Here is a 16,171-nt window from a genome sequence, read left to right on the forward strand (position 1 = left end):
GCGTTCTGTGTCCTAGAGATAACGTAATTTGGTGCGAAAAGTGCAAATCAATCCCAGAAACAACAGCAAAGAACCTTGTGAAGATGCTGGAGGAAACGGGTACAAAAGTTTCTATATCACAGTAAAACGAGTCCTATCTCAACATAACCTGAAAGGACGCTCAGCAAGGAAGAAGCCACTGCTTCAAAACCGCCATAAAAAAGTCAGACTACGGTTTGCAACTGCACATTGGGACAAAGATCGTACTTTTTGGAGAAATGTCCTCTGGTCTGATGAAACAAAATAGAACTGTTTGGTCATAATGACCATCGTTATGTTGGAGGAAAAAGGGGAGGCTTGCAAGCCGAAGAACACCATCCCAACTGTGTAGCACGGTTGTGGCGGCATCATGTTGTGGGTGCTTTGCTGCAGAGGGACTGTGCACTTCACAAAATAGATGCATCATGAGGCAGGAAAATTACGTGGATATATTGAAGCAACATCTCAAGACATCAGTCAGGAAGTTAAAGCTTGGTCGCAAATGTGTCTTCCAAATGGACAATGACCCAAGCATACTTCAAAAGTTGTGGCAAAATGGCTTAAGGACAACAAAGTCAAGGTATTGGAGTGGCCATCACGAAGCCCTGACCTCAATCCTATAGAAAGTTGTGGGCAGAACTGAAAAGCATGTTGTGAGCAAGGAAGCCAACAAACCTGTCACAGTTCACCAGCTCTGTCAGGAGGAATGGGCCAAAATTCACCCAACTTACTGTGGGAAGCTTGTGGAAAGCTACCTGAAACATTTTTTCCCAAGTTAAACAATTTAAAGGCAATGCTACCAAATGCTAATTGAGTGTATGTAAACTTCTGACCCGCTGGTAATGTGATGAAAGAAATAAAAGCTGAACTAGATCATTCTCTCTATTATTCTGATATTTCACATTCTAAAAATTAAGTGATGATCCTAACTGACATAAAAGGAATTTTTTACTGGGATTAAATGTCAGGAATTGTGAAAAAACTGAGTTTAAATGTATTTGGCTAAGAGTGTATGTAAACTTCCGACGTTCCACTGTATCCAGCTACAATGGCAATCATGTTGGCATATTTCATACTGAGACACGTTGGGTTTCAAATAATCAATACTTCATCTTTCAGATAAGTTTGAGTGAATTAAACATTGCTTTCATTAACTTATCTCCCACTGCCCAGAGTTATAAGACAGGGGTTTACTATCTTGGAATTAGAACAAATTCAATCATTTTATCTTCAAGAATTACATTTTTAAGGAGAAACATGAATAACGCAAGAACATTTCAATAACCTTTTTGAGGAATAGCACATTTGCTTTACTTTGTTCATAAGTCCTATACTTAAGAAGACATTTATTCTTAAGGTTTTGTTAATCTGGGCCCAGAGACTAGATATACAGTTTTGCTAACTATTATTAGTCCTGTAAGCATTAAATAGCAAGGCTGGAATTTTTATAGCGCACAGGGCTGCAGGCCAGAAGGCCACCGTGGACAAGAGTAGGGGTGGAAAGATCTCCTTTTATAGGAAAAGAATTGGCATGAATCTAGCATTGTATTTGTAAGTCTGAAAAAAATCATGCAATTCTATGTAATTTTACATGTTAGCAGAATCTTTTTTTTTTAATACCACACAAATTACTGAAATGACAGGCTAAGAATGGACAGAAATAGGCCTGTGTTTATCTTATCATATTTCTCCAATGCCAAATCCATGTGTTGTTTGCAACGAAACTGCCCGTTTGCAATTAATTACATCTGAGACATCATTGGGAATCTTGAGCATGGTACTTCCAAAAGTTAGGCTTACCTTTCCACCCCGGACAGAGTAGGCTTACCTTTCCCACCCCGGACAGAGTAGGCTTACCTTTCCACCCCGGACAGAGTAGGCTTACCTTTCCACCCGGACAGAGTAGGCTTACCTTTCCACCCCGGACAGAGTAGGCTTACCTTTTCCACCCCGGACAGGAGTAGGCTTACCTTTCCACCCGGACAGAGTAGGCTTACCTTCCACCCCGGACAGAGTAGGCTTACCTTTCACCCCGGACAGAGTAGCTACTCACCCCCGGACAGAGTAGGCTTACCTTTCCACCCCGGACAGAGTAGGCTTACCTTTCCACCCCGGACAGAGTAGGCTTACCTTTCCACCCCGGACAGAGTAGGCTTACCCTTTCCAGCCCCGGCAGGAGTAGGCTTACCGAGGCAGAACATGTAAGCTTTAACTGCTTTAACTCACAAGTGTTTCCCTAAAAGCTATCTGGGTTTAAACATGTTCTATTGTACAGAAAGTGAATAGCTAAATCAAGTGATAGTGACCTAATTGGATTACTTCCCAAGCAAAGTCGTTCCCTGAATGTCAAATAACCGAAACAATGACATCCCCATATGCATCAGTCACAGTCACGTTTTAACCYGGTATTTTACAGCTTGTTTCTAGCATAAAGCATCYCGGACCAAAGCTCTGTTACAGATCACTTTATATAATCGGATCAGTTTTATTTATCTAATACAATTGTATTGGTCGCATAGACATTTAGCAGATGTTATTGCGGGTGGAGCGAAATGCTTGTGTGCCTAGCTCCAACAGTGCAGTAATATCTAACAATACACACATATAATTATAATTAACACACGTGTAATTAAGAAATGTAGAAATATTTGGACGAGCAATGTCGGAGTCCGGAATACACACAGAACCAGTCAAAAGTCTGGACACACCTACTCGTTCAAGGGTTTTTCTTTATTTTTACTATTTTCTACATTGCAGAATAATAGTGAAGACATCAAAACTATGAAATAACACATGGAGTCATGTAGTAGCCACCCTTTGCCTTGATGACAGCTTTGTACACTCTTGGCATTCACTCAAKCAGCTTCAAGAGGCATGCCAATTGCACTCTCCCTCAATCTGTGACATTGACAAAACTGCAAATAGAGTGGTCATTTATTGTCTCCAGCACAAGGTGCAACTGTGTAATGATCACGCTGTTTAATCAGCTTCTTGATAATCCATCCACAGATGTGGCCTATCTTGACAAATGAGAAAATGCTTACTAACAGGATGTAAACACATTTGTGCACAACATTGTAAGAAATAAGCTTTTTGTGCGAATGGAAAAGTTCTGGGATCTTTTATTTCAGCTCATYAAACCAGCACTTTACATGTTGCATTATATATTTTTGTTCAGTGTATTTATTCATAGTAGTACACAGGGACTGGTCTCTAAATTACCTTCTCTGCTGRTTAAAATTCCTCAAACCAACCCCTTACAATGCAGTAGTGGTGCGTGGGTAAAATCACGGGGAAGCCAAACCAGAAAAAAGCCATAGGTCTATTACAACCTATACTACCGGTCAAAGGTTTTAGTACACCTACTCATTCAAGGGTTTTTCTTTATTTTTTACTATTTTCTACATTGTAGAATAATAGTGAAGACATCAAAACTATTAAATAACACATATGGAATCATATAGTAACCAAAGAAGTGTTAAACAAATCAAAATATTTTATATTTGAGTTTCTTCAAATAGCAACCCTTTGCCTTGATGACAGCTTTGCACACTCTTGGCATTCTCTCAACCAGCTTCATGAGGTAGTCACCTGGCATGCATTGCAATTAACAGGTGTGCCTTGTTAAAAGTTAATTTGTGGAATTTCTTTCCTTAATGTGTTTCAGTTGTGTTGTGACAAGGTAGGGTTGGTATACAGAAYATCGCCATATCTGGTCTTRAAGACCAAGTCCATATTATGGCAAGAACAGCTTAAAAAAGCAAAGAGAAACGACAGTCCATCATTACTTTAAGACATGAAAGTCAGTCAATCCGGAACATTTCAAGAACTTTGAAAGTTTCTTCAAGTGCAGTCACAAAAACCATCAAGCGCTATGATGAAACTGGCTCTCATGAGGACCTCCACAGGAAAGGAAGACCCAGAGTTACCTCTGCTGCAGAGGATAAATTCATTAGAGTTACCAGCCTCAGATTACAGACCAAATAAATGCTTCACAGAGTTCAAGTAACAGACACATCTCAACATCAACTGTTCAGAGGAGACTGCGTGAATCAGGCCTTCATGGTCGTATTTCTGCAGAGAAACSACTACTAAAAGACACCAATAAGAAGAGCCTTGCTTTGGCAAAGAAACACAAGCAATGAACGTTAGACCGGTGGAAATCCATCTAAATTTAAGATTTTTGGTTCCAACCGCCGTGTCTTTGTGAAACGCAGTGTAGGTGAACGGATGATCGCAGAGTGAAGGAAAAGCAGCCAACTCCTTCAAGACTGTTGGAAAAGCATTCCAGGTGAAACTGGTTGAGAGAATTCCAAGAGTAGTTTTGATGTCTTCACTATTATTCTACAATGTAGAAAATTGTTAAAAAATWAATAAAAAACATTGAATGCGTAGGTGTGTCCAAACTTTTGACTGGTACTAGACGTGTGTGCATAAGTACGATCATTTTATGTGGATACAGCAAATAGTGTCTTATAAGCGCAATCGTATAATCAATATGGTAAAATTCCACTTAGACTATCAAGGCAATATGAAGTTACTACAATATGCTTACTGTCCAGTCCGTTCATATCAGCTATGGATTTGTCATACCTGTCATTTCATCCAAGTCCCAGAGCAGACAGTTACACATTCCTCCACAGTGTGGCACTGTGCACCATGTGTCTGCATGCGCTCTCTTGCACACATGCGTTATTTTACTCTCCGCCAGGACCCTAAATCTAGCACACTTTTTTTTTTTAAACGACACAATCTCTCTAAAAACACACACACAGCATCTCTCAGACAATGACTCATGAATAATTCAAAAGCTCTTGGATGTAATTGTTATTTTATTTCGGTGGATAAATTCCCAGTTTTCCTCTTCAGAGTGTTTGTGAGAAGATGATGGGAACTCAGGGGACCGCTGGGGAAAGATTGCCGTGAACGCTCGACTTTGTGTGTGGTGTGTGTGTGTGTGTGTGTGTGTGTGTGTGTGTGTGTGTGTGTGTGTGTGTGTGTGTGTGTGTGTGTGTGTTGTGTGTGTGTGTGTGTGGAATGCCTGTGCCTAGTTCTTTTATTTACGAAAAGACACCATGGGACTTATTAGACATGTATGGATGCCTGTTATTCTAACGCTGCTGAATCTGAGCCATTATGGTTGTATTTTTACTCTTATCATTGGTATGCAAAGCTTCACTACTTGAACAAGTTTGAGAATGCTGGTGTGTTCAGTCATTTCACAGAGGAGAAGGCTCAGTTAGAAACCCAAATAAAGCCAATATTGACCAATAACAGTCCACAGAATGTGTAAATCCAAGCTCACCAACGAAACACACGCACACGCAGAGAGCCAATGGCCATAGAGTGGGGGGTTCCAATCGCTGTGGTGCATGGTGGGTAGTATTCTTCCCCATTCTGCACCTGGGGTAAAGGGGTTGGCTCATTGTGTTGGAGGGATCAGGGTCTGGGCTCCATTCAAATGTGTCCTTGATGATTTGCTCCCTCTAATTTGATAGGACTGAAAGACCGATGGACAGACATGGTAGAAGCTCTATTCAGTATTTTCGGACCATCACTTGCTCTTACCTACTGTACCTACTCTACCTACTCTTACCTACAGATCTACCTGGGGTTTCACCAAGGGCAGAGGGAAGGCAATAACTGTTTGGTTTGGAATGTAGCCATGTGGGAGGAGAACAGGAGCAGATGTGAGGAGCTCTCGCCAYAAATGGAACCAGGCCCTAGGGACCTCCTGAGCTGAGCGCAGGTCTCAGTCCAAACTGCTGCTTCTGTTTTGTGATTCTCTCTTGAGACACGTATGCCCTCCCCTGTACCTCTCAATATACTGTACCTTACTATGCCATGTGCTCACTGACTGATAGGGATATACTTGCATTTTGTGAATCATCATTCAATGAGCGCATTAGCTCYAAGGAGACACATTAACAACAGTATATTATTCAAACAAAAATACTATTTTCTAAAAGACAACATTTTGCCTAACTTTATTCAGGAATGCTTTATCAGATAACATTTACATTTGAGTGATTTAGCAGACGCTTATCCAGAGTGACATACAGAAGCAATTAGGGTTAAAGGGCCATTCAGTTACGTACTTGCCCAATGCTTTAAGTGCTAGGCTACCTGTCGCCGTATGTAGCTTAGAATCAGTGGTGGAAAKAGTACCCAATTGTCATACTTGAGTAAKAGTAAAGATGCATTAATAGAAAATGACTCAAGTAAAAGTGAAAGTCACCCAGTAAAATACTTCTTGAGTAAGTCTCTAAAAGTATTTGGTTCTAAATACGCTTGAGTATCAAKAGTAAATGMAATTGCTAAAATGCACTTAAAGTATCAAAAGTAAAAGTATAAATTATGCCAAATTCCTTATATTAAGTAAACCAAACAGATAGCCAGGGGCACACTCCAACTATCTCAGACATAATTTACAAACAAAGCATTTTTGTTTAGTGAATCCGCCAGATCAGGTATTAGGGATGACCAGGGATGTTCTCTTTATAAGTGTGTGAATTTTACAAGTGTGTGACCATTTATAAGTGTGTGACCATAAGTGTATGACCATTTTCCTGTCCTACTAAGCATTCAAAATGTATGTGTCAGGGAAAATACATCATTAAAAAGTACATCATTTTCTATAGGAATGTAGTGAAGAATGTAGTGAAGTAAAAGTAAAAGTTGTCAAAGAATATAAATAGTAAAGTACAGATACCCCCCRAAAACTACTTAAGTAGTACTTTAAAGTATTTTTATTTAGGTACTTTACACCACTGCTTAGAATCAAACCAGTCAATTAGCATATTTACAGATCCTGGGATTTAGGGATTCATTCCTCAACGTTATTTTTGTTGTTGTTGATCGGATCAATTAAATCAAATCATAGCAACCCCTGAGAGAAAGAGCTGATATACAGTACACAGAAAAACACACATAATGCTTTTATGAAGATAAGAAGATKATTTAGAGGGAGATTCTCATAAGTTTGACAGTTACATCCGTTTGTGGGCCAACAGCCTGCTGGATAATTTATCTGACGGTTTACGCCAGAGAGGATCTAAAACGTACACTCCGCCACGAGCCAAACAAACACAAAACCCACCCAAATGAACAAATGACCTACATTTGATCATTTGAGTAGAGCATGAGGCACAGGGGAGGGAGGATCCTGTGGATAAGCTTGTAAAACGCTAACACATACATCACTGGTTCCAAGTCACTTGTTTCACATTCTGTGGGCTAACATGGTCTGAAAGAGCATGGTCGACCCGGGTTCAATACCGGGTGGGTCGCATTGATGCCGTGACTCAGATCACGCAATTGGTTGTCTATGGTCTGCTAGATCAGTGGTTCGCGAACTGTGGGGTGTGCCCTCTGGCGGGGGCGTGAGCTGTCGGCAAGGGGGGCTCCCCCAAAAAATCATATACTCTGACCAAAAATATAAACGCAACATGTAAAGTGTTGGTCCCATGTTTAATGATCTGAAATGAAATATCCCAACATTTTTCCATGTGCACAAAAAGCTTATTTCTCAATTTTGTGCACATATTTCTTTACATCCTTGTTAGTGAGCATTTCTTCTTTGCCTAGATAATCCATCCACATGACAGGTGTGGCATATCAAGAAGCTGATTAAACAGCATGATCATTACACAGTTGCACCTTGTGCTATGGACAATAAAAGGCCACTCTAAAATGTGCAGTTTGACATGCTTACTGCAGGAATGTTCACCAGAGCTGTTGCAAGAGAATTTTAATATTAATTTATCTACCATAAGCCGCCTCCAATGTCGCTTTAGAGTATTTGGCAATAGGTCCAACCGGCCTCAACCGCAGACCACGTGTATAGCGGTTTGCTGACGTCAACGTTGTGAACAGAGTGCCCCATGGTGGCAGTGGGGTTATGATATGGGCAGGCATAAGCTACGGACAAACACAYTTGCATGTTATCGATGGCAATTTGAATGCATAGAGATACCGTGACGAGATCCTGAGGTCAATTGTCAAAAGCCCATCTAAAAAACACGAGCAATTAGACCGGTGGAAATCTGTCCTTTGGTCTGATGAGTCCAAATTTGAGATTTTTGGTTCCAAACGCTGTGTCCTTGAGATGCAGAGTAGGTGAACGGATTATCTCCGCATGTGTAGTTCCCACGTGAAGCATGGAGGAGGAGGTGTGATGGTATGGGGGTGCTTTTTTGGGGACATTGTCAGTGATGTATTTAGAATGCAAGTCACACTTAACCAGCATGGCTACCACATCATTCTGCAGCGATACGCCATCCCATCTGGCTTGCGCTTAGTAGGACTATAATTCGTTTTTCAACAGGACAATGACCAAACAAACTTCCAGGCTGTGGAAGAGCTATTTGACCAAGAAGTAGAGTGATATAGTGCTGTATCAGATGAACTGGACTCCACAACCACCCGACCTCACCCCAATGGGGTTGGGTGGCTACTTTGAAGAATCTCAAATATAAAATATATTTTGATTCGTTTAACACTTTTTTTGGTTACTACATGATTCCATATGTGTTATTTCATCATTTTGATGTCTTCACTAGTATTCTACAATGTAGAAAATAGTAAAAAAAAAAAACTGTTGAATGAGTAGGTCAAATCAAATTGTATTAGTCACATGCGCCAAATACAACAGGTACGAGTCCCTTACTTACGAGTCCCCCTAACCAACAGCGCAGTTTAAAAAAAAAAAGGATAATAATAAGAGATAAAAGTGACAAGTAATTAAAGAAATTAAGTGGGTTCAAACGTTTGACTGGTATATATGTTCTCTCCGACAACCAGACGGGTGGGAACAGTTTCTGTCATGAACAGGGCTTGTGCACATAGAAATAGACGTGGTGGGGGCGCGGGATGTTCCCCAATGCTGGAAGGGGGGGAACCCCTSTGTTTGATTGAGGAGGTCAGTGTAGTTACCTAGAATGAACAGTATCTGGAGCTCTGGCCTTGGTACTGTATGACCTATTAGTGGGGTGGTCCTCACTGAATAAGTCCCTGAAACCTCTCTTTCTCTCTCGCTCTCTAAACCTCTGTCACGGCTTCCACTCTGTATTGCTGCTCCAGATAAGGAATAAATCTGTTTTTAAATATAGCGATATCAGTTTCCCCCTCGGACGCCTGATTTAAAATGTCCTGCCTTGGGACAGAACACACACACGCAGATGAGGGAGGGGGGGGGGGAGACGGAGAGAGAAAATAAGGTCATTTCAGCAGTGCTCTCCGACATGGTTGTGACTGTGTTGTCAGAGGAGATGAGTGGACTGGTGATGGGGACAGACAGAGACAGTGGTCTGAAAGCCTCTGTTTAGACTGTGAATCGCAAGGACAACTGGGCTGACCTTGAGCAGGGCTGAGCATGCAGACATGCACAGACAGACATGCGTGCCACACAAAAGCGCGTTCTGTAGGTCAGTGAGCTAATGTAGTCTGGATTCACTGTTCTACTCACTACTCACTCAGTATGTACTGTATTACATTTACTCAATTCAAAACATCCCTCAAACTCCACTTTGGACCACAAAGCCAGTTCCACTGTGTTTTCCCCCCAGTGCTGCCCTCTAATCAGGGACTGGTTTAGACCTTGGACACCTGGTGGGTGCAATTAATTATCAGGTAGAACAGAAAACCAGCAGTCTTCGGACCTCGTAGGGTTGAAAACCTCTGCAGTACATTTTCACTTTCCTTATTTTCTCTTAAGTGGACAATTGGTCTCCATGCAGTGAAAATAAAGACACACACAGAGGACCTGGGTTAGCTGACTCACTGTCTCCCACAACGCTAAACTGAGCCATCGCAAATGGAAAGTGGAACAAACAAATGTAGAAAAAGGACGAGTGTAAGTAATCCACAAGATGAGTGTCACATGCGTAAAGGCATGAGACTCCGTATCACTTCATCGTCTTCTCTCCAGCTACACAATGCTGTTACTGTTAGTTGCATAACCCCTGTTCCCGGAGAGCTACCCTCCTGTAGGCTTTCACCCCAACCCCATTTACCTCGTCAACTAGCTAATTATTAGAATCAGGTGTGCTAGATTATGGTTGGAGTGAAAACTTACAGGACAGTAACTCTCCAGGAACAGGTTTGAAGGATCTCTCTCTCTTTTGACCCAGTTACACAGGTTTGGTTCCCCCTCTCCCCAGACTCCCACACACGCATCTACACGTACGCGCATACACTCACAGCGTGGGTTTGTATGCGTGTGTGTTTCCCTTTGTACAAATGGCCCACGTAAGGGAACAAAACTATTGGCCTGCAGTTAATTTACTGGGGGGGGGGGGTCATTGGCAGCCTTTTTTCTTTTTACATGAAATAACATACTGACCCTTAAAATACCCTTTAAAAAAGATATGTGAGCCTCTCTTTGTGGTGTCACTGGGCCTCTCAATGCAGCTGCTGGTTACAGTGTATAACACTGCGTTAATTCATTCAACGCACACACGCAAACATACACAGCTCAGTACATTCTCACCCACGCATCAGATAACTAATAACACTATTCTTTACGGTAATAGGCTGACTGTTATGGGGACCCCCATCTCATTCAACGTGGCCTCAATGTTTAATAAGCTGACCCGCCGACCATACAGCCAATAACAAGTAGGAAAAAGGCCATTCGAACAGGCGGAATGCACTGTGTGTGTGTGTGTGTGTGGTGTGGTGTAGTGTGTGGTTTGTGTGTGGTGTAGTGGTGTGTGTGTGGTGGTTGTGCTGTGTGTGTGTCGTGTTGGTTGTTCTTTTCATGGTGCCAAACGCTGACATTCTGCGCAACCAACCATTCAACTAAACACTGCTTTGCATTGTGTTGTAATGTGCTTTAAAACGCCCATATTTGGCAAGCACCGCCATACAACTTCCAATTATTAATACCTTAATTAACCCCAAAACCCTGCCTCAGGCAACCATTGTCTGCTACAAGCTAACTACTCTGTGGTGGTGTGTGCGTGCGTGTGTGGTCCGTTGTTGTGATTACTGGATGTGTGTGCTGGGCTCATAAGTCAGCGACCTTTGAACCAATTTTGAGGTTCCTTCCATATATGCTATATGGCTGCTTAACACGAACTGCCTAATATAAAAGTAATTCAAACATGTGTGACTCTATTTTAGCCTTCCAGTAATAGATGAGTCAGTGTTGTGACAGGGACAAAGGACATCTTTACACATTGTACCCCAGTCTTGCACGGGGGTCAAATTCTGGTGATAATGACTGCAGTGGAAAAGGAAAAAGCTGGAGGATAAGGAGATGTTTAATTTGCAGTTAGAATATGACAGACAGGCAGCCTTGAGGTCATATCATTATTAGTGACAGAGCCGGCTAACCAATTTGCCATCTGTCATAGAATTGTATTTCAATTCAATAAATTTCCTCTCTCATTCCTTCTATCATCTCCTTTCCTTGTTTCTCCTCCCTATCTCTGTCTGTCTCTCACCCCGTCTTCTCTCATCCCCTTGCTCCTTTCATACTCACCCCCTCTCCCGCGCTCTTCATCTCCTCCCTATCCCCTGTCCTGCCTATCCCTCCTGTTCCTCGTTCTATCTCTCCCTCCCCTAGTTGCCTCGTCCTCTGTCTCTATCATCTCCCTCCGCCTGCCCCTGGTCTCTGTCCATATCTCCCTCGTCCTCTGCCTCCCTCTGTCTCTTACATCTCCCTCCCTCTGCCCTCTGTCTCTATCATCTCCCTCCCATCCTGTCTTCCCTACATCGTCTCTATTTCTCGCTTCCTCGTACTGCATCCGCCTCCTGTTCTCTCTCATCATTCCCTCCCTTTCTGCCCCTCTGTCTCTTTCATCTCTGCCCTCTGCCTCTGTCCTACATCTCCTCTCTGCCCCTAGCTGTCTGCTATCATCTCCCTCCTCTGTCCTTCTATTCATCTCTGTACCTTCCCTCTGCTCTATATCTCCCTCCCTCCTATCCCTCTGTCTCTCGTCATCTCCCTTCCTTCCTGCCCCTTCTGTCTCTATCATCTCGCCTCTCCTGTCCCTCTGTCTCTGTCATCTCCCTCCTCTGTCCCTATCATCTCCCTCCTCCCTCTGTCCCTCTGTCTCTGTCATCTCCCTCCCCTCGTCCCTCTGCTCCCTATCATCTCCCTCCCCTATCCCTCGTGTCCCTCTGTCTCTATCATCTCCCTCCCCTGCCCTCTGTCATCTCGCCTCCCCTGTCCCTCTGTCCCTATCATCTCCCTCCCCTATCCCTCTGTCCCTCTGTCTCTATCATCTCCCTCCCCTGCCCCTCTGTCTCATCTCTCCACTCGCCCTCTGTCTCTCTATTATCTCCCTCCCTGCCCCTTTGTCTCTCTATTCTCCCTCCCCTATTCCCTCTGCTCCTCTGTCTCTCCTATCAGCTCCCTCCCCTTGCCCCTCTGTCATCATACCTCCACTGCCCCCTCTGTCTCTCTGATTATCTCCCTCCCCTGCCCCTCTGTCTCTCTATCTCCCTCCCTATCCCTCTGCCCTCCTCTGTCTCTCTATGCATCTCCCTCCCCTTCTTCTTGACTCCTTCTTGTCTCTTCTCGTTTACCCTGTGTATCAGTGAGTAATAAACAGATTAAGCACCGGGGCCACACTGAGACAGAGGTTCGAGAGTGGGGCAAGCAGACGACTGTGGCCTTTTCGCCTGTCCTCCATCTTTAGGTTCCATGACCTCTCCAGCATTCCCGTGACCTTTCCAACAAGGCCGGCCCTGACCGCCCGGACGCGAACTGGCATGCAGCACAGCGAGAGTTGGTGGCACCTTAATATGGGGAAGAACGGGGTACATTCCAGGCATTTATTATGAGTCTCCTCCCCTTCAGCCAGCCTCCATGGTACTGCCAGTACTGTCAAAACAACACATTCATCTCTGCCTCTAAATGCCAACATAAAATAGCAAATGAGGAGGGGAAGAGGCAGAACCTCTGTAGAATGAGATGTAAGTAGGTTAGGCGCAGGAATGAAGACTTAATCCACAGGAGAATTGATGATACAATGTGGACCATCAAGGGGGCCTCTGTGGGGCCTGGAGGCGACAAGACAAGAGAGGGCCTTGTCGTCTTTGTGTGTGGGCGTTGATGTGTGCATGTGCTGTGGGATTTGTGTGTGGTGTGTGTGTGGTGTGTGTGTGTGTTGTGTGATTGTTGTGTGTGATGTGTGTGTGTGTGTGTGGTGTGGTGTGTTGTGTGTAGGTGGTGTGTGTTGTGTGATGTGTGTGTGTGTGGAGATATGGCGGCCAAGAAAAGATGGTGGAAGAGAGAGAGAGAGTAAATTGAATGGGTGTTAACTTATAAGTCAGACCCACTGCTTCCTAATGTCATTACTGACCTTAATACATCTGGACCCTTCTGAACACACTGTGTTGTGTGTGTGTGTGTGGTGTGTGTGTGTGTGTGTGTGTGTTGTGTTTGTGTGTGTGTGTGTGGTGTGTGTGTGTGTGTGTGTGTGTGTGTGTGTGTGTGTGTGTGTGTGTTGTGTGCGGGTGTGTGTGTTGTGGTGTGTGTCGTGTGTGGTTGTGTGGTGTGTGCGCGCGCATGCGCCAGCGCGCGTGTGTGTGTGTGTACATGCGTGTGTGGTAGTTGGTCATCTGTGGTGTTGCAGCTGGTAAGTTTGTCTTTATGCTATGTGCATGAGTCGCGTGTGATGATCACTTCAAATCTACATAAATGATCACTCTTCTAATTGATAAAGAACGCCAGTTAAACAATATGACTAAAAGTAATTTTTGCACATTTCAGTGGTGTTAGCCAAAAATGTAGCCCATTTCTGTTACAGTAGTCCAGTGTGACTGTGCCACTCCATGCTAACTCCCTCTGGCTCCATCTGCTCTGATGTGAAAGAGCAGGACAGGTAAAAAAGCAAAGATCCCTGATAGGCATCCATTAGATTACCATAAAGTGGTGATGGTTAGTTTGAGGATTCAGGTCTGTGTTACTCTTATCTGATTGGAGATTGATTGGTTTTATATTTTTCTAATGAGGTTTAAAGTTCAGTAATCGATTGACACGCAACATCACGTCAGTTCCTTCTCAAATGTCATGGGAAAAGTTGAGTTAAACTTCTCACCATAGAASTGTACTCGCCTTTCATATGACAGTGTTCACATACGAGCATGTATAAAGCAKGCCTGGTTCAGTAATGGTCAATTCCATGGGAACAGAATTCGAGCTAGGACTCAGATTTTTCACCTAAATGTATACTAAACAAAAAGCATTGATTTCAAAGTTTAACAATCCATACAACTCTACTGTATGCACGAGGACTACTTTTACCAATTTACAACGACACATTGTAAACAKAACACATTCACTGGAAGAACTGTGCAGATGCAAAGTTTGGTAACAGAATTTCTGATCAACCTCCCTCAGTTTTTTTTTGTGACCAATTTTAAGATTCAAAGATGCCATCAGAAAGAAAGGTGTGCCAGCTATGACATAGCCTCGGCCGAGTCCCCGACAAGCGGATGTTCCYGTTTCCAGGGGAAATGGGAAGACAGCCCGTGATGCCGACTTCTGCTTTTGGACGCACCATCTTTAACTCCTCCTCCACATTGACTGGATTGGTTGAACAGTGCAGAAGAGAACCTCCCTCTCCACCTCCTTTTTTCTTCTTCTCCTCGTCAAGACCAGTATGTACGGGATCTACACTGAGTGTAAAAAACATTTGGTACACTGCTCTTCCCATGACACATTTGGGCATTCTAAACGCTGGCTATTTTAATGACCTCTGCCCATTTGGGAAATGCTCAGTACAGGGAAATGTATCGTCCCCATATCTTCTGGTTAAGGTGTGTATCCTCACACACACACACCTGTATGGACACAAGAAGGGGTGGGCAGTCTGTCCGAATTACATTTGATTCCACAACTTAAAAACACCAGTGCCTGGGGCAAAAGTTCCCTCCAGACGCACTCTTTTCTTCGCTCGCTCTCTTCTTTTTTTGTTGTTCAGGGGTGAATGTTTTTCTCGGAGACAAAGGGAGGTTGTTCACTCCGAGCATTCATGGTATCCACATGYAACTCTTGTATAATGATCCATCCTAGAACCCTCTGGCCACATCTCTAAACCCTTCTATGTGTACTGTGTCAACACATCCTTAGTCCAACTCCTAATCTATTGTATCCATCTATCCATTGCTTTATCTCTSTCATATATATACACATATCTATTCTCCATTGTCCCAATTCACACTTCTCTCACTCTGCATGTGCATCAACCCATCTCTCTTCGTCTCACTCATGCAGTTTGATTTGAGACTGGTGAAATAAGTCAACTTATCAGAAGTTGTTCAAAAGAGTATAAAAAAAAGGTACTATTTGTACTTTTGTGGTGTACAATATCTAAGAAGGATTTTCATCCAGCTTTGGGTCTTATGCTCCTCATCTCCCAACATAACCTACAGTAACTCATGTTTACCCTACCAATGTTATTTGCTCCAAGCYCCAAACAATATACAGAAACAGTCTATGAGTGTTGTGTGAAACAAGTGATGCTTCTGTTGCTCCGTTTCAACAAGGAACATCCAGCTTTCCCTGCAGCGAGTCCTGACTCTGGGTGTGCTTGTGTCTGTGCAAAGACAAAGCGCCAGGACTTCCCATTGCCACTCTGTAGGGGTGGTGTGTCAATCTGCGTTATCTGTCAGGAGTTTCAACCTCTTGATTTGATTCTAAAAGTCTATTTTGCTGTTCGAAGGCCAGGGGTTAGAGGTTAGAGTTCCAGGGCTAGAGGCACACTAGAGTACTAAGCTGCATGTGTGTGTGCGCGCGTGTGTGTGGCCTAGGTCACACAAGACATGACTCAGCAGGACTGGGAACATGGCTTAGGGCTATTGGGGTGAAAGATCAGACTCTGTTGGATGTCCAAGGAGGGGTCCTGGTTGAGACTGTATTCACTTGTTTCAGACATCGCTCACAAAACTCTCCATTGTCCTAAAGCAGSGGTATCAAAAAGTAATTTTGCCAATGGGGACAATTCTTTAAAGGCAAATATCAGGAGGGCTGCAGTTGGCGGGAACAAAAACTTAGTCAACTTTTTATTTCCTTTTCTTTCAAATAAACCAACGATATACTTATATGCCCGCAGTATATTGCAGATGCGGAAGTAGAAAGGTGCGGCCTGGGGAGGGAAGGGAGAAGAGTTATGGAGCTGGGGAGAAGGAGGACTGAGGA

Source organism: Salvelinus sp. IW2-2015, linkage group LG19 (genome assembly GCF_002910315.2).
Source record: "Salvelinus sp. IW2-2015 linkage group LG19, ASM291031v2, whole genome shotgun sequence".
NCBI lineage: Eukaryota > Metazoa > Chordata > Actinopteri > Salmoniformes > Salmonidae > Salvelinus > Salvelinus sp. IW2-2015.